At 33.8% G+C, this 20,767-nt stretch overlaps 1 protein-coding gene across 7 annotated transcripts in view; it reads right to left on the reverse strand.

The window, feature by feature from the left end:
- Positions 1 to 20,767, reverse strand: part of LOC111058182 (DNA N6-methyl adenine demethylase) — a 269,719-nt gene that overhangs the window by 89,762 nt on the left and 159,190 nt on the right. Inside the window, exon 1 of one of the 7 annotated variants that reach the window (XM_039437430.1) lies at positions 15,086 to 16,014. The exons of the other annotated variants lie outside the window; for them this stretch is intronic. The gene's annotated coding sequence lies outside the window, so the exon portion shown is untranslated. Of the gene's footprint in view, positions 1 to 15,085; positions 16,015 to 20,767 lie in introns of those variants that run through there. 7 annotated transcript variants of the gene reach the window in all.

Here is a 20,767-nt window from a genome sequence, read left to right on the forward strand (position 1 = left end):
AAATTGAGATACTAGTTTCGATTATTACACCATTATCAATCTCTATCAGACTCGATGCTTAAACATCGAGCAGCAGAGTATATAGAATGTATGAAGTGTGAAGCGCTATGATTGGTCACTAGCTATTGACCAATGAACGTTGAGCTGCACTGTGATTGGCCGAGCGACTAGACACGCCCAAGCATTACAAATATGGCCATGAAAACCGTTGAACAACAGTGAATGTAAAGAAACCTATAGTAATCAACAAAACCAAATGGATATTATGTGAAAAAATTGAAGAATAATGCTATTTGAAAATCAGTAAACCCGAAAATACAAAGATAGTTGAAAACTATATATGTTGATAATTATATAGGCTACACTTGAACTAAAAATCGAAATGGTATCGCTTGTAAAACAAAACATACACTCTTCTTCTATGAATTGATAATCAATTATTCCAATTAAATTGGAACAACTCTAGTTTAATGAGTTAATTAACCTATAATATTCTACGCACAACGCACTAAATGATAAGATTAGAGAAACTATTGCTTGTGTCTATCTCTCTCTAGCCTATTCATCATACACTAATGATAAAGAATTGGATACATTTGAAATAAAATGATATTCCATATTCAAGAAAAGAAGATATATTGATTTGATTTATATTAAATATTAGTTCTTCTAATTTTGGTCAAAAGTAGTTTGGTCAAATTTGGACCAAATTTTGGTCAGATGTAAGTGTTCGTTTAATATTGCTCTTTCCTTATAAGATCATTATATTTATAGTTACTTTTCAAGATAAATTATAGTTTTGAAATTGAAATTTATTCCCAGCCCACAAATTTCGTTCAAAAAACTAGCTTGAAGGAGAACCACACTCTACAGGCATTGACAGCCTTTTCTCCATCAAAATATCAGGAGAACGCAGGCTTTGAACTTCTTTTTTCTCTTCTCCAGAAATCGTGACGAATACCGAACAGTTTGACCAACCAAAAATCCTACAAAACGAAAATTTACCTCCTTTTTTGAGTCTGGAGCCCAGTAAAGGTCACTCAGGACAAGGTCCAACTGGTCAGTAATGATAGGTTTGTTGATCACATGGTTTTACTTTTGTAAGATGCAGGACTGGTTTAATCGATTTGTCTTGTTATGTTCATCTCTTCATAGCAAGAACTGATAATAATTATTGTCTTACAAAAATCTTTCTTTGTAGAAGTGATTTGTTTTTAAGATTTATATTTATTACAATAGATAATTAATGAGTAAATAAATATTATCATAGTAATAGAAACAATATAAAACTTGTAGTACCCTTTTATTAGACATTTTAAAAACTTAAAAACATTTTAACAACTAGTCTCGACCTACTTTGGCCATTTTCAAGTTGAAATGTTTTAATAAAAGGATACTACAAGTTTTATATTGTTTTTATAATTTATTTGAATAAATTAGCTCAAATAAGTAAAGTGATTATTATTATAGATGTCTTTCTTCTAAATAAAGTATCATGCAAAGCTAGATTCCCCACATATCAGTGTTAGAGCCCCGTATTCGTTTCAGTGAAAATATTCTCTTTATACGTTCTAATGGCACTATTCATACCCGCTCGGCCGGGCTCAGTGTAAATAGTCCCATTAGAATGTATAGGAATAATATTTCAACTGAACCGTACACGGACTCTCTGATACTTATATGTGGATATCCAGCTTGAATCAAGTGGAATGATAGAACAAGTTTATCACATCAAAATTAATTGCTTAAAACTTCAGTTCCATCACAACATATCTCAAGCTGTAACTTTTTTCCAGTTTCCTTAATAAGTAGAGTTTTGAAACTATCAAGTTGGCACTATTTTTCAAAACCGAGTGTTGGTTGCACAAAAGCCTGTTGAATTTTAATTATGATTTAATTCTATGAAAACCAACCAGACAAGGGTTTTCTGAAAAAAAGCTTCTGTGATTGGTTCTCGTGGAATTTAATCAGGTTTAATTTCAATTTTTAAATTTTTATCGGGATTATAGTCCACGAGAACTAATCAGAGAAGCCTCCTCTCCAAGAAGGTCTTCTATGATTGGTTTTCGTGGCATTTAAACATGATTTTAATCAAAATTTAGTAGACTTTTGTGCAACCGGCTGAGATACTTCTTAATTTATTACAACAACAGATACAGCTTTTCTGTGATGTTAATCCTATACTATTAAACAAGCAGCTTCTGTTCAGTTTAGATGTTTGGATGTTTAGATGTTTATATATGTTTGTATTTCACCGGAGCTCGAAAACGGCTCCAACGATTCTCACTAAATTCAGAACATAGTAGGTTTATAATATAAAGATTCGATTGAACTAGGTCTCATCCCTAGGAAAACTCACTGAAGGACATTAAAAGGATAATTATCATTCATCCTTGGAAAAACATCTGATAATAATTATCTCGTCGTCTGTTGGTGATGGAAGTGAGTGAGCGAGTTCATGTGTGTGGGACTGTGTCAAAATTATGACTCAGCTGTTGAACTTTTGTAATCATTCAAAAAGGTACTTAGTGCCGGTTGCAAAAAAGCCGTTTATTTCCAATCCTGATTAATTCCAGTGGATCCATCAGTTAATCAGGAAGTTAATCAGGATTAAAATTTAACTGGCTTTTGTGCAACTGGGCCTTTGTGATGGAAATTTTTGCATTCCTCTGGTAATTAATGTTATGAATGTTATTATAATTTCTTCTTTCGTAATAAATTGTTTATGCTTTTGTACTCCAGAGCGAAGCTCGGTCACCGATATTATGGTTTATAAGAGTTTTTAAAAGGTTTATCCCAGAACCTTCTCATGTTCACTCAAAATTCTGTCTTGATGGGTAAAAATGGGTAGCATAAGAATAGGGATATCCCATACAACGAAACTACTCAATCATATCACAGTTCAATAGTCTGACAGGAAGATCGAATCTAGGACAAGGGATGTAGAATTTCCAGAAGAATTCCTCAGCAAAAAGCCTATTATTTACAGCCTGAAGCCTATTCTTCCCAGCATGAAATATTTTTCAAAAATCATCAACAATCAGAAACTTTTAGGAACAGATGGTTCCAGGTTCTGGTTTCGTGAAGAAGGTTCTGGTAGAAGATCATCTTCCCATTGAATAGAGAAGTTTCACCTAAAATCATAGGTTAATTCATCTAGTTCCTTCATGAACTCGAACAGTTCTAGTCGTCTACAGAAGTACTCTAGAAATTAGAATTCATTTTCATTCATTCATTTATACAATATCAAGTACATTATCAAAATGATAGGGCGAGAAAAAATAAGGTAACCTTGTGCTATTCCTCTCCCAAATTTAGATAACACATAGTCCGAAATAGGTAAAGTCTTGTAGTTCTTAAATTCACAAAATTTTCAGTCCTCAAGTATTTTTACAAAGTAGATTTTCAAATTTAGATGCTTCAAAACTGAACATAGAAGAAATATTTCACATTATTATAACTAAAATAGGAAATATTCACATTTTTTGTGTAGTTGAGAAGTTGATATTGTGGTAATTATTCATATTGAATGAAAAAGACTAAGAAATTGTCAAAAAACCACTGATTTATTGATATTTAGAAAGACCATTGTCAATCTCTGATAAACTGAGATTATCAGAGATTAATAAACGAAACCGGTCTTTCTAATTATCAATAAATCAGTGGTTTTTTGACAATTCCTTAGTCTTTTTCATTCAAAATATTCACATATTAAAAATATATATATATAACCTTCGAGTTTGGCAGGACCCTCAATTGTTTGTATTGTGAATGAAAATTTTGATTTGATTTTTGAATTACCGAAAAACAAACTAAATAGTTCTCCATGCTAAAACTCTTTGATATTGAAAGATTGATCACTATTTTTCAAATAATACAAAACAATACATTTGAATCACATTACATTCTACTCATTCACTCTTGTAATATTCCTGGCCCAAGTTTTAAAAAAATGTAGCAATTTAACAAAAATCATTATTTTTTCTGATCAAAAACTGATTTTGAAGATCGATTCATACTTCAAACTATACGCACTCAATCATTCTTGCGATTCTTGTCACACGTTTTGAAAAAAATCAGAATTAAAAAATCTCGATTTTTTTTGTAAAAAATAAACTAATTTTGAAGATGAAGGCATACTTCAAACTGTACACATGTTATGATTTAAATATCGATCCTTCCAATTTCTGCACGTGTAATGCAAGTAGTCAAAACAACAGCAGCCCATAAAGGTGCGTACAGACATACGCGCCGCGAACATGACCAATTCACTTTTAATCAGCTGACTATATCTGTATTTTTACAGAAACGGTAAGATACAGATATAAAAAGCTTGGCATCAGCTGATTAAAAGTGAATTGCTCATGTTCGCGGCGCGTATATCTGTACGCACCTTAATATAACTGGATCAGTAGTAGCAACTCAGTAGGGAACGTTTTTGCTTTTTCTATCTCCTGCTGAGATTGTAAACTCAGATTCTACGAGAGTTAAGTCTATTTTGATAAGTACACGTGAGCTCAACAGAATGTTAGAGCTGTTTATGTTACAGTGGACATGAACTTCAAACTAGACTACTATCAGCATGATTGAATGGGCAGCAGAGCTGGATTGCTCACGGTTCGAGATTATTATATCAATCAACTTTTGGATGTTCTGTTAAATCTCTACTACTCCAAGGTACATGAGTAGTTCACTCTTAGTATAAATGATACTTTCCTACACCAAGTCTGAATACTAAGAAATAGTATACGTCGCAATACTGAGAAATACTTCTGATACAAAGAAATGACATACAAAATTATACTTCTTGTAGCAACACTCAAAAACTGTACAAAATTGTAATCAAACAAATCTTTCTATAGCATGAAAATGATCGACATCAATGTAGAATCTTTAAATTAATACACCTTGTATCTTTTTCCACTGCCATCTAAACGTGAATCTCACTGTCAATGTTCTTTCGAGAAGCATTAAATTTTGATCGGACAGATATAGTGCTGGTTGCACAAAAGCCGGATAAATTTTACTCGTGATAAATTTCACGAGAACCAATCAGAGAAGCCCTCTTTTCAAAAAAGCCTTCTCTGATCGGTTCTCATGAAATTGATCACGATTAAAATATAACCGGCTTTTGTGCAACCGGGCCCTTGACTCGGTATTCCTAGTGCCTAAATATCTATTCAATTTCATTTTAATCACACGTGCAAAAAAATGATAAGATGAAAGAATATGTCAATAAATATTTTCGATAAGGAAGAGCATACAGAAAATTCAAGCCAATAATCAGAATACTAGAAGTCTAGTATGAGGAAGTAAGTATTCAGAAGGATCAGAAGTGAAGTATAAACCTAACAGATGATTGAAATCTAACAGAACGAGTGAAAGCTGAATGATATATGAATAGACTCTCTCCTTACTCGAACACCATAAATACATAACTATTATACCCTGAATTATATATTATGTGGATATATTATGTGTGATATGAATTACCGTTTATCGGTCAATGACCTTTCCAATCAGTACTGTATACAAATTGATAACAATTGGAGCACTATAATTTGAAGTATTAGTGTTCTTATTTTCGTCAAATGCTAGCAAGAGATTAGTTGAAGAAGCAAGAATTGATAAGTTGGATAGGCTACTTGAGATAAGTACTTCTATGGTAACAAAAACCTTGATTTCAAGTCAGAAAATATTTATTTCTTTCGAATAATTTCATTAGAGACCATAGCACAATGTAGACTTGAACTGAGTCGGATAAACTGGCGATTTGAATAAACTTAAAATGGAACACATTATTATGAATGAGTTGATTCATAATCACATTATTATGGATGAAAATATTAATCTGAGTACATATTACAAGTCGAAAATCTTGAAAATGGCATTAGTAGCCGAAACATGTCATGCTAAAATAATTTAAAAGGGTACTCAGATTTATATTTTTATTTATATTTAAAGTAGCCCTAAAGAAAAAAGGCATTATCATGAATATGCCTAATGAAGAATTATTTCATTTCATGAGACTATAACTGGCTAGTATTTAGTATTTCAAGTCCAATGTTTAATGTTTAATGTGATTACAGAAACCAAAAGGACACGTCAATAAATATAAATGAAAACTGAAGCTAATAATAGCTAGTGCCACAAAATAGCTAGATTTGATTAATCAGTTGTTGCAGTTTACTTTTAACTTACAATTCTCAAACAGCCTTTAAACTTACAATCCTCAAACAGCCATTAGCAACGACAGTTAAACACTTGAAATGAGCTTCTAATTTTCATTGAACAGGTTTAATTTTCAATAATTGAATAATGTTCAATATTGAGACGAAACTGGGGCTAAGACGCTCGGCAAATCACGGTCGAGAACCTTCAGTCAATCACAACTGAGTATATTGAGCTGCTCCGCCCACAAAATTGTTGAAATACTTCGTGGGCTTGGATTATTCAACCAATCACAGCTGTTAAGAGTTAAGAGCTTTCAGCCAATCACAGCTGAAGCTTCGCACACTAAATGGTCGACTAGTTTATTGTGTGTTAGCTGATCTAATTCAGTTTCTCTTCAGTTCCAACTGTTTATTAATTTAATTTTATTGGTTGAATTGAATTATTAATTTGAGTAATTAATTCACTGATCCAACAAAGAACTATCCAATGAATCAGTTATGAGAAGAGATACTTTTGACACCTAGATTGAAGCTAATGTTGATGTTTCAATTAGTCATACTGGGGATAAATTAATTCATAATTCTAACTGATATTAATGTGCCGTGTTTGCACAGTGACAATTTTCAAACTCAATTAAATTTTAAACTGGATAAAATCCATATCAAGTCTCGTTCGTTATATTGTGGTTCATTTTCAGTTTAAGCCGAGATAAAGGAAGTACTAACTTCTCGCTGGTTTAAGCCACCAGCTGATTCAATTCAGTTTAAGCTTTGACTGTGAGAACGGCCCGAAGAGAATCTTTTGATTGCTAAGACGACTTTTTCAGTAGAAAATAAAGGTGAATTCTTTTCAAATTAGAGTCTGATTCACACAGACTGTGATATCACGTGACTCATTGACTGATGCAGTGCAATTCACAGTAGTCATGCTATTGAAACAACATTCTACCAGAACTCTACCATTGTTTTTTATGTTTTCTGAATTCGCGAGACTTAATTCATTTGTACAAGCATGCCGGTTCGTGTGAGTAAGCTTCTTACCTTATGAAGAAGAAGAAGAAAAAGGCAGAAGAAGCAGAAGGCAGGAGGAGAAGATGAAGAAGACGAAGAAGAAGGCAGGAGAAGAAGAAAGAGAAGGCAGGAGAAGAAGAAGAAAAAAGAAGAAAGAAGAAGAAGAAGGAAAAAGAAGAAGACAAGAACAAAAAATAAAATCAGAAACAATTTACAAGGATGATCGAATCGACCAGGCAAAACCAGGCAGGATCAGACCAGTTTTTGATTTTCTCTCTCATTCTTCGTTGTTGTTTTCTGTTTCTCTTCTGCCAGCTTTCGTTTTTTTTCACCGATTTTATAGCTGTGTTCTGGTAGCCACCCCTTTGCAGTAGTCCAAACTCACCTGTTCAAGATTCCAAATGTTCACAACATACAGACGTTTGTGTTTGTAGTGCAAGATGCATGTCAATCTGTCAGCAGTGGCTGAATGGAAAGCATTAATGTTATTAATAAGGAATGCTGACAATTCCACCACGAGAGCAGTCGGTGGTTTCGAAAATAAGGTCTTCATTGACTGCCAGACTTTGAGGATTGAATATTTTTTGCTTCTTTTGCCTCAGGCATATATTCTAATACAGTTATCAAACATACAGTTGTAAGGTATCTGTTATAAAATGAATCTATTAATACTGTTTTTATTGGTTGATATCTATTATTTTGCCTGCTAATATCTTATTCCATCTGCTTGTAGCATTTTCTGTTACAGTTACTACGATGAATCCATTCCTTTTTTTTTAGTTGTTTGGTTTATACTTTAGTTATATTTTTCTCAGTATGTGACACATATTTAGTACATAACCGTAATCTCTCCTCTCCATTGAAGAAATCATCATAAATGAGAACTTTTGTATTATCATTCTTCTTCTTCGTCTTCTTCTTCTTCTTCTGCTTCTTCTTCTTCTCCTTCTTCCTCTTCTTCTTCTTCTTCTTCTTCTTCTTCTTCTTCTTCTTCTTCTTCTTCTCCTTCTTCTTCGTCTTCTTCTTCTTCAACTTTTTTCTCCTCACCTTCTTTGATTGATGAGCTATGATACCTTGTTTGTTCCGACTTATAGCAGTATATTATATATTATATCTATGACATTACAGTATTTCTAAAATTGGAATAAAATATTTCTTTGACAGCTATCACAACTTCGCGTCAATTCAACTTCCAAATAGTAATTTATTGATTGTTTCAATTACTTGATACCTGAGCATCAAGCTACTAAAAAATGTAGGAGCTTCACCTAAATCTACCTCGCTTCTTTCCCATCTCACTTTCTCTCACATGATCCAATTCCAATAAGAATGTCATCAATATTTCAAGGGCAAAATCCCTATTTATGGATATACGCTAGTTGCCAAATGTGATCCACTTTCTCTTTCAAAATAAACAGAATCCTTGCCAAAAGTAACACTACAGTAATTTCTTGAAAAACATCAATATTCTGGGTATTTTCTTTATTTCAATTCAATTTACTATTTGCGGATGAAGCCCACATTTTTGCTTGTGCGTGGGTAATGTGTGATTTAATGAGATGGTGTTGACAAAGTATATTCTCGACCTTCACCTTCTATTTCCAGCTGAAAATATCAATCTTTATAGTGAATTTCTCGTCAAACTGTGGTGGGCATTCCTCATATATTATAATAGCAATCCATACATCATATGGATTTAATCCATTATATTTATAGATTCATTTATCCTCATATAATTATTATAATAGCAATCCCCCCATTTAAACAATGTTGGCTAACTGAAGTGAATTTCACTGAGCTTATAAAGAGAGATTACTGATCTCAAATCGAGGATATCAATATGAAACTGATGGTTGATTCCGATTCCTAAGACATTTATCAAATCCAATGAAATATTGAACCTTAGATTTAATGTGGACTAGATAATGGTCCATTATATTTGATAATTATTGTCCTAGAAGCCGTGCCTAAGAACCAAAGCTCTTCTCTCAATATATATTTGTATCTGCATCCACTTTTCACTAGCATTGGAACATGGAATCTACTACAGAATAAAAATACAATGCAAAGAAGTAGAAGAAAAAAGAGGAAGAAGAAGAAGATGAAGAAGAAGAAGAAGAAGAAGAAGAGAAGAAGAAGAAGAAGAAGAAGTAGAAGATGAAGAAGAAGAAGAAGAAAAAGAAGGAGAAGAAGAAGAAGAAGAAGAAGAAGAGAGGAGCAAGAGCAAGCTTCCAAGTGCAATAGCAAGTCAAGAAGAAATGGAAACGGTAAATAGAGTATAGAGTTAACAATCGGTAAATGAGAAAGCGAAAGTAAATTTGTGTGTGAGGAAAAAAATAAGACAGAGAGAGATAGAGTGAGCGTGATAGAGTGAGTGAGAGAGAGTAAGAGAGAAAGAGTGTTTGAAGGAGAGCGAGGTTGAGCGCGCTAGAGAGAGTAAGAGACAGAGAGAGAAGTTCAGCCTTGGTGGAAGAGAGCGAAGCAAACGTTCAGTGGCCAAGTAAAAACCTTTGGAAGGATCAAACGATCCAAACCAACCTCAGCCCATACTGAATATATCTAAAGTAAGCCATGAACCAAGCCAGCCAGGGTAGCAGCAGTAACCTTCACCCGTGACCTTCAAAAACAAAGGATACTGGAATCGGACGGTAATGCAACGAGAGCGAGTGATAGAGTGAGAGAGATTGGTGCATATAATCATCGTTGGAATTACACGTTAGTTTATTCATTTGTAAAAATATAATTATTAGAAATACAGGTGAAAGAAATAGGCAACTGATACCAGAAATCAAATTAGAAATAAAAAAGGAGATTGACACAAGAGTGACAGAGAGAGAGAGAGAGAGAGAGAGAGAGAGAGAGAGAGAGAGAGAGAGAGAGAGAGATTAGATTTCTTTATTTATGTATGTTACAATATTTACTGGCTTATACACTAATTTACATTAAATGACGGTAATGCTAATTATTTAACGAATTTTACAAAGTAAAGATAATTAATCAATGAGAATAGAGATTAAATGAAACTAGAATAACGATAATATAAAATTGTAATGTAATTTCATAAATCAGCGGTGTTTTAACAAGTAATTATTATCAATTCTAAAATAATATCCTTCCCATTAACACACGACCGGGAGAGTGAGAGTGAGAGAGAGTGCGTGTGAGAGGGACATACAGTCATAGAGATTGGTGCATATAATCATTATTGTAATTACACGTTCATTGTTAGTTTATTCATTTGTAAAAATATAAAAAATTATTAGAAATACAGGGGAGAGAAATAGGCAACTGATACAAGAAAACAAATAGTCAAATTGAAAATGAAATAGGAGATTAACATGAGGATGAACTACTACTTTTGAAGATCTCCGAATGTAATGTGTTCCAATCTCTTATAGCATCCAATGTAATAGAAGCCTTTAAATGCTTATTAAAGAGCAAAAATTATTGCTGTAAAGGGCTACAGGATTCCTTCAGGAGAAACTTTCAACTTGACTGTGAACCATTACATGAATGTACTGTAATTATGTTAAATGTTAAGATTCTGATCATTATCGATTCTAAGGAATTGATTCATTAGAAATACGTATATTTGTTAGACAATTATTCAATTATTAATTATTGAAATTGAAATTTATTCATAACACTGACAATATTACAAACAAAAATGGATGAACTTAACAAATCAGTACAATAATTTTGAAAAAATAAAAAACGGAAATACATAATAGTATTATCTTCTAATTCTATTTATATAAATGAAAATAATTACAAACTAAGAAATACATTATGTAACGTCAGAGTTACATTTCAATTATTGTTGACCAAGCGAAGTGAGGTCTAAGATTCAAGTCGACGGTTTGCATTTCTCTTAATGTTTAAATGTTTATATGTTTATATGTTGCGCATTCACGGCGAAACGCGGTACTGTAATAGATTTTCATGAAATTTGGCAGGTATGTTCCTTTTTTAATTGCGCGTCGACGTATATACAAGGATTTTGGAAATTTTGCATTCCAAGGATAATATAAAAGGGAAAAGGAGCCTCCTTCATACGCCAATATTATAGTAAAAATCAGACTATAGAACTATTCATCACAAATCAGCTGACAAGTGATTACAGAGATGTGTGGAGAAGCCAGTTTATTGCTGCATTTCCATAAGGTCTATAGTTTCAATCAGGTACTTGTGGATGAGAATACTGCGTGAGGTCTACTGTTCACAGAACTACTGGTTAGACAATGATAAAACAATTATTCGTATCACAATTGTATCAAACTAGTCACAACTCCTTTATGGAGGCCAGGATTTGGAACAGAAAAATCATGAATTCTACAATGAAGATATTGTTCTTCAGCAAATGTATGATGACTCGTTCACAGTTTCTAGTAATAATGCTTGTTGGGTACAATACTATACTTCATACAACTATTTTGAAGAATATATTCTGCTCAATCCAATATTCTATACTTTTAAGTCAACTACGAGAAATTTTTTATCAATAAAATCGCTTGGAATCTTATTTATAATGTAGTTACAATAATATGTAAATTTGATTAACCTTTGTATTCCACAAGTTGATAGATGGGAAAATTAAATTCATAAGAGTGGGAAAATTTTTAATCTATAAAATTAAAAGCTGAAGACACTTTCAGAACAGACGTGCAATTTGTATTGTGAGCTTTACACTATTTTGTCAGCATTTCTTATAGATAACATGGATGCTGCCCATTTAAACAGAGCTGACAATTTGAAGTGGATCTCCATAGTGGAATGTTGTAGCAGCTCACAGTTCAAGGACGGTTATACGATCACAAAAGTACAGGTATAGTAATCAACGTTCACTGCACCATAGATATACTGTGATAATAGTCAATGTGGAATAGACTGCTACGTTATTAAGTTGACAACAATGCGAGTATACTATTATAAATAAGAAAACTGAATATTTGGTTTGTCTATGCTCTATGGCACTACTTCTGTAATCAAAATGTGGTCTAGTTTCTTGTACTACTAGTTCTGTGAACAGTAGACCACAGTAAGTTACATTGACCTGTTGTTATGTTTTCTCAAAAATAAAAAAATAATCTATCAATTTAAAATGACTAGAAAAAATCCTAAATAAACATAGAGCTTTCTGTCCTATCGTACCGTGACGTGTCGTCCCGGGATGTGAGTGTGAGCGCTGTTATCAGATCTGGCTGCAACTGTCTACAGCATTGATGGAAAGATTGGAAAGATACATTTTCAAGATGTTCGATGTTTTTGAACGGGTCGTATTATAGTCCACTAGACAGCTGATTTATGATGAATTATTCCATAGTCTGATTTTTACTCTAATATTGGCGTATGAAGGAGGCTCCTTTTTCCTTTTATATTGTCCTTGAAATGCAAAATTTCCGAAAAACCTCGACGCGCAATTAAAAAAGGAATATACCTGTCAAATTTCATGAAAATCTATTACCGCGCTTCGCCGTAAATGCATAACATATAAACAATTAAACATTTAAACAATGTTTAAATGAAACAATGAGAAATGCCAAACCGTCGACTTGAATCTTAGACCTCACTTCGCTCGGTCAACAATACTAGTATTCGATTTTCTAATTTCTTATTAATATTTCATTTTTCTAGACTGTTTTCTTGATTATATGGTGTGTATCTTTGTAGTTTGATGCAGCTATGTCGTTCTCCCATACATGCTCTGTTTTGATATTTGTTTGAAAGTCGAAATTTACATTAATAGAGTTACATTATGAATTAAAATTATTGCTCTTGAAAGAAATTAAATACACGCTGATTGGAGCACGGTATGAACAGAGTATTAGACCTACACCGATGCGAAAAAATATTGACTTTTGAACAACAGCATTCACGAAGATGCATTCAAAGTGTTTTCAAGAAATGGAAGCTTTCAACAGAGAAACAAGAATACGATAGAGAGTATCTCTCTCACTCTCTCTTGGTAGAGAGTTAGTGGGAAGGATATTTTTAATATTCTTTCCGAAGAATGGACATTGATATGTCCAAAGCTCCGCCAATTTATGTAGATGCATAACAATATTATCTTTAGTTTATTACAAATTGCTTTTTTCGTATCATATACAGTTCAATAATAATTTTCTTAGTCTATATTATGTAAATTCATCTATCATTTTGCTGTATTGAAAGCTATTGTATATAAGTGTATAAGCCAGTATATATTGTAATCTACATGAATAAAGTACTCAATCAATCAATCAATCTCTCTCTCCTTGGAAGATATTTACCGGGAAGCACATTCTGAACATTCTTTCCAAAAAATGGACACTGATATGTTCAAAGCTCCGCCAATTCATGTAGATGCATAAGAATATTATCTATGATAATACCAAATTGCTTCTTTTTTTCTTGAATTAATGTGCAGTCTAATAATTTACTATATTAGTTCAAATTATACAAATTCATCTGAAACTTTGCTGTATTTTGAGCTATTGTATATAAGTATATAAGATAGTACATATTGCAATCTACATAAACAAACAACTCTATATCTCTCTTTCTCTGCTGTATTGTAAGCTATTGTATATAAGTGTATAAGCCAGTATATATTGTAATCTACATAGATAAAGTACTCAATCAATCAATCAATCTCTGCTTCAAGACAAGACATATTTTCATCTCGTTCGAAATTGATTCATTAAATATAGTGAGTACGGTAAGCTTCTAGATTCGAAACTAATTTAATCAGTGAAATGAATTGATTCCATTCGGATAAACTGAGAACTCTAGATGTATGTTCATCTGACTGATCTGCCCAGTAATCACAGAATTATGCAATTACGTTACATGCTTGGCAGGTTGCCTATTCAACCCTGCAATAGTTGTCAATCCTGGATTGTCATGGACTAATAATGAAAAGATGATTCCTCCATTTCTTATCTATGGTATTATTAGCTTGATAATGTCATTAAAGTTCCCTTCACAATACAATGTATCATTTTGTTTATCTCTTTTCTGTATAGGGCTACTTGTAATATAAATATAAAGAAAATAAAAATCTCAGTACCCTTTTTTTAAAATATTTTATGGCATAAATGACCGAAACATGTTGTGATAAAATATTTTAAAAAAGGGTACTGAGATTTTTATTTTCTTTATATTTATATCATTTTGTTATTTGGTTAATTGAAGAAAGTCTATGATTTATAAATCCTGAAGTCTATACAACATAAATAAAGTTTCTTAAACATATAAAACATAGAGAATAGCTTGTGTTAGTTTAGTCTGAACATACTTTGACCTACAATTTAAATCAAAATAAAATGAAAACGGGAAGGGAATTGATAATGTAGAGGACAAGAGAAGAAAGCTCCTATCATACTCCACCACAGAATGTTATCAATGATTTGATACAAACATCGTTAACTAATGTGACTGAAAATGCAATCATGCACTTCCCAAGATCCTGTTAAAATCAGAGTGGTGTGAGTCATATTAACCTTCTTCTGAGAAATTAAAGGTTTTAGTAGAAGCTTTCACTCAATTCCCAAGTGAGAAGGTGATGAATTTAATGTTTTCAAGGCCACAAGCATGTATTGTTCTCACTAATGACTATTGATTTGACCAAGAAAATAATCAATTAACATTTTTGTAGGTGTGTTAATGACCAAAAAAATGATCAATCAACATTTTTGTAGGTGTGTTAATTACATGCACCACTCATGCAACACTATGATGAATATGACTCTCCCTCTCTCTCTCTGGACAGTTCCTTGAACCATATGACTTACACCACTCTTCTAGTAATAGATTAATAGTTCTAGAGCCCGTAACTGGACTTAACTCGAAAAAAATGACTTACACCACTCTGACTTTCACAGGCTCAATTATATATAATTAAGTTGAAACTGGAAACATACCTCTTCTTAAATCCAAAAGTACACGTGTTATTTGTCTTCCACTTGAACACTCTTGGAATAATCCTTCAATTAACCACAGTTTCTTCAGTGTTATCACACACAGATAGCACAGCTCAGTAGGGTATATCCACAGTACGCACTGTTCAAACTTAGCACCAGTGATTGTATTGTATTGAATACTAATTTTTAACGTGAACTTTGAAACTGTTATCACCAGAATAATCTTCGACAGTTTCCACTATTGTCACATTAAACTCAGGGTCAACAATTAAAATAGCTGTCACAAAACTTTCACTAGTTTATTTCTAAATTAACTGCTGAGACGAGTTCATCTAAAGCCTTTGAAGTCAACAGTTTTTGAGAGTAAGAGGGGAGTATACATTGAATGACATGATATCAATTAAAGTGATTACTGTGATCGTACCCTGTAACCAGCTGACTCCATCTTCGTGCCTGTCTTCATCCGACATATCGTGGAATTTAAACTGAGAAATCAAGCCCTAAATAAATTCGAATCTGCCTTTACAGATTTAACAAATACTGAACTGATAAAAATAACGTAATGTGTCTAGTTTCTGATAAAATAATGTTCAAGATATCGATTTTAGATCTGTTGAAAGCTTTTGACAACAATATTAACACTGTAAACAGTGGAGCACCTAGAACGTTACCTAGTAGCACAACACACCACACCACACATGTAACAAAGAGTACGGATTGTGTTTACACGATTTCTACACTAGTGTAGACACGTGTAACTATGTACGAAGCTCTGGAGTGCTGCAAGGAAGTACACAAGGGGGAAGCACATTCACTATGCGGAAACACAGACAATGTGTGCGTTTTTAGTCGCGTCGTTTTTCGAGAGAGATACCGTCAAACACTCGACGATTGGCCGACTGGAACGCAACTAAACAACCTACCGACACTAGCGACCTCAAGCGGCGATATTGGAACGGCAGAAAGAATATTTTTAATCCACAACGCGGTGGTTCACCCCCTCTATCCCCACCCCACAGCCGAAAAGTCCCCGCGATAAGTGTGCACCGTTTTCCAACAATATTGTTGTGCGGCGAACTGCTCTGTTGCAACGGTACAACATCTGTTGCAAGATGGGTGGATGGTTTGATAAGGAAGTCAAGCTCAAATGACTGAGTTGCCACTAAAAAAATATCTGAGAAACGTCAATTCTTTTTACTTGGTAGCAAATCCAAATACAATGCATGACCATCACCAGCAAATCTATACTATAATAAAGTCGTGGAGTCCCAATATTGACAGAATCCCAAATGTCCGAAATACTTTATTCTCCCAAACAGACGAAAACTAGGTACTTTTTCCCAATTGGTAGACCGCTTTCGGTCATTTGCGACAAACTAGAGAAATTTCGGTCGTTTGGGAAACCTATCACTTTCGGTCATTTGGGAAACCAAATATATATTGTATATTCTTTTATATATTGTTTATACTGTAAATGTTGGAAACAAATAAATTTGATTGATTTGATTGAATAAAGTAAAGAGCTGGCTTATACACGCACGGGATAGGAAAATTACGTTTGATGCATCATCACGTCTGAACTACTGGACTGATTGACTTGAAATTTTGCAAATAGATTCTTAATAACCGAGGATGGTTTTAGACCTATTTCAAATTCTTCCAAATCTCATTACATCAAGTTTTCAGTTTGTCAAGTTTAGAAATAGACCCTTGTGGAGCACGGGTTACCTGCTAGTCAATAATAATAATTATCAGAAAATAATTCTTATGACATGTGAAAATCCCAAATCCAGTCTACAAAATCTCTTATTATCATTCAAGCCATCTTTCTTCAATAATCATTGATTTATCATTAATTCAACAGATACTTCAAGCCAGGAGGAATGTCGCAAGCCAGAAGGGAAGGAAGCTCTTGAAGGAATGTTGATGATCAAGAATTATTCTTCCTTTACTCAACATTCAACCAATTTTCAGTAACAACCAGGCACTCTGCTTGTTAATATACTCTCCACAGCCACTTGCATTAGAGAAGCTTATTCTTGCTCCTCTCTTCTTTTTCTTCTTCCTCTTCCTCTTCTTCTTCTTCTTTTTCTTCTCCTTCTCCATCTGCTTCTTCTTCTTCCAGGCTCACGGCTTGATACAACCTCTATACAACCACTTGCACTTGGAAGCTAGCTCTTGCTCCTCTCTTTTTCTTCTTCTCTTCTTCTTCTTCTCTTCTTCTTCTTCTTCTTCTTCTTCTTCTTCTTCTTCTTCTTCTCCTTTTTCAACTTCTTCATCTTCCACCGCTTGATATCTCCTCCACAACCTTGGGACTGTATCACCATCAGAAAAACCCCCACCAGCTTCCGTTGCACAACGTTTGAAACTTGTATCAAATCCTCCACATCATCACTTCTCACTTATCTTGGCGAGCTTCCTGTCCACAAGCCACCCGCACCCGCTATCGACAGTTGTAGGCTCGCGCACTCCTCAATTCTCACAATCTTCATCCCCTTTGCATTGCTTCTGCGTGTTAGTGGTCTATGGCCAGATTCACTCAAAAACTGTCAGCATTTGAATGAATGGGAAGCATTAGGGTTATCCACAAGGAGCACTGCCAGCATTCCTGAGACTTGGAAGCAGCAATGCTTGCCATTAAAGTAATTCTGACATTTTGGAGTGAATTTCACCACTCCTGCAGACTTCTCTACTATATACATTCTACAGCAGGACATGACGCTTTCCTAAAAACATGTGACTGGACGATGGTGGAAACTCTCTCACACACACACACACATGAGAGCGCGCCGACGCTAATGATTCTTCGTGTTGTTATCAACATCAACTTGCGTTGACGAAACGCAACCGTTGAAAGGGTTCAACTAGTTGAGCAATTAGTTGAATTATCAGTAACAGCTCAACTGGTATGCGGTATTGTGGGCTGCGCGAAACAGAATCAGTAGTTGATTAGTTGATCACACGTTCTTAGTATTATGCTGATCATGAACAAATATTGATACTGCTTGGAGAAACTTGGCATTTTTAAAAAGCTGGAGGGATTGATTGATTGATTGATTGATTGATTGAGTGCTTTATTTATGTAGATTACAATATATACTGGCTTTTACACTTATATACAATAGCTTACAATACAGCAAAATTATAGATGAATTTACATAATATAGACTAAGAAAATAATTATTGAATTGTATATGATATGAAAAAGCTATTTGTGATATAATAACTATAGATAATTATATTGTTATGCATCTACATAAATTGGCGGAGCTTTGGACATATCAATGTCCATTCTTTGGAATTGGAGATTATTCGTGATCAAAGAAAGCTTTCAACAAAAACTAATGTAGTCAAATGTCAACTACAAATAATGTCAACTTTGACTTGACCAAGTAGTCAAATCTGTAGTCAAGCCTTGACTACAAGAATTAAAAGGTACAAATGTGAACTATCAGTGCTGCTGAGCTGAAAAAAGTCAAATCCTTTAAGTCAATTCCTTACAGTAGTGAACTGTTCAAAATACCTTTGCCAATCCTTTAATAATATGAGAATAGAATAGTACAGAATTGTTCAATGAGTCTAGAGACGGTTATCTCAGCAGAGACTTTTGAAATCGATTCTTCTTTGATAGGCCTGTTTAAGACCTATGCTTCTAAAGGTGCGTACAGATATACGCGCCGTGAACATGAGAAATTCAATTTCAATCAGCTGACTATATCTGTATTTTCACAGAAACGGTAAGATATCTGTACGCACCTTAACGTCCACATGAAATATTAAGATGCGTACAGATATACGCGCCGCGAACATGAGCAATTCACTTTCAATCAGCTGACTATATCTGCATTTTAACATAAACGGTGAGATACAAATATAAATAGCTTGGCATCAGCTGATTAAAAGTGAATTGCTCATGTTCGCGGCGCGTATATCTGTACGCACCTTAACGTCCACATGAAATATTAGAATAATTAAAGATTATCCAGAAATATCTAGACTGGAAGGAGCGTTCCTGATCACCAGACTCTGTCATTGAACCTTGTCAAGGATGTTGAATTACTTGAGCCATTGAAAGTAAAATACATCTTTAATCAAAAAATCTAGATTTATAAATTTTTCTCATAAATTATGAATTCTTTGTCTGTGTTTGAACAGCCTTTCTAGTCTAACAGAGGTCGAGGACGAGGCTTTTCTCATGATCTCCAGAAGGCACAAAAGAAAATTCATATGTTCATATGTACTGTATTATAATAAGAATTTATTATGATGGCACTAGACACATAGTTAACAGTTTAAGGGCCGGTTTCCGAGCTCGGGATTAAGCTAAGTCCTAGACTTTAAACAGCTTGAGTCAGAAAATTGGCTTTCCAAAACGGGGAGTAGTCGCAGTCATTGTCATAGTCATGTTTGAATTAAATTTCGAAAATCTAGAAAATTGAACGCAAAATAAAATAGAGAGAAAATAGTGTAAAGTTTCAGCTATTTTTAATTATTTGAGAATGTCTAATTTCGTCAAGGAAAAACGTTTCCAATTATAGAAATGCTGAGAAAATAAAGACTACGACTAATGTTATAAAAGCTGCGACTACGCCCCGTTTGAGAAAGCCAGTTTTCTGACTCCAGCTGTTTAAAGTCTAGGACTTAGCTTAATCCCGAGCTCGGAACCCGGCCCTTAATGATCTTCAAAACCAAAAAAATCTATAATTCAAAAGCATAACAAAAATGTTATTGGCATGAATCGTGCCATCAGCAAGAGTTGATAGTTTTATCTAAATTAGGTCGATATCATAGCGATATTTTTGACAAGCTGGTTTCGCAAATCTATTCTACAATATTTTCTTGGACAAGAGCTTATCGCTAGTGTATTTCTATGCGTTCAGTCGCTCTGAATATAAGCTATCAATGCTTAATAAGATAAATCTGTTATTATACTCTAGATTATGATGGTACTATAAATAAATTACTCTTAAATGAGTACTATTGACAACGAGTACTAGACAAAAAAATCTGGTGTGGCGCACTCACACAACTTTCCTTGCCGTTATGAAAATTGATCACCTGACGCTAGTGTTCACGCGCATCTCAAGTCAAAGATCTAAGCCAGCTGGTGACAGGACGCTGGATCCAATAACGCTGGAGACACACGAAGTCTGCTATGTCTTCATAGTGAATGATTTAATAGAATCAACAGTTTGCAATTGAACAATAACATTTTCTCGAATTTCGAGCTTATTTTAAATTTTAGGTGAAAATGTTACTGAACATTAATTGTAGAGATTTTCATGTTTAATCTTTTCCACTTGAAATTTTTCGTTTAAATTGTATCTGAAACCTGATAATTGGGAATCTTAGATCAAACTTTGCATAGATGGGACGGAGCTTCTGCAATTTCACAGATATGAGACTTTTGGCAGTTGATAGAGTTTATCAATGACTAATCTAGGTATAAATTTGATCGAAATCGTTGGAGCTGTTTTCGAGAAAATCGCGAAACCCCTGTTTTTGACAACATTTTCGCTATTTTAGCCGCCATCTTGAATTGCATTATATGGAAATTGTTCGTGTCGGATTCTTATATTGTAAGGACCTTAAGTTCCAAACTTTAAGTCATTCCGTTAATTGGGAGATGAGATATAGTGTACACAGACGCGCATACACTCATACAAAAACACACACATACAT

The sequence above is a fragment of the Nilaparvata lugens genome, chromosome 11, assembly GCF_014356525.2.
Source record: "Nilaparvata lugens isolate BPH chromosome 11, ASM1435652v1, whole genome shotgun sequence".
Taxonomy (NCBI): Eukaryota; Metazoa; Arthropoda; class Insecta; order Hemiptera; family Delphacidae; genus Nilaparvata; species Nilaparvata lugens.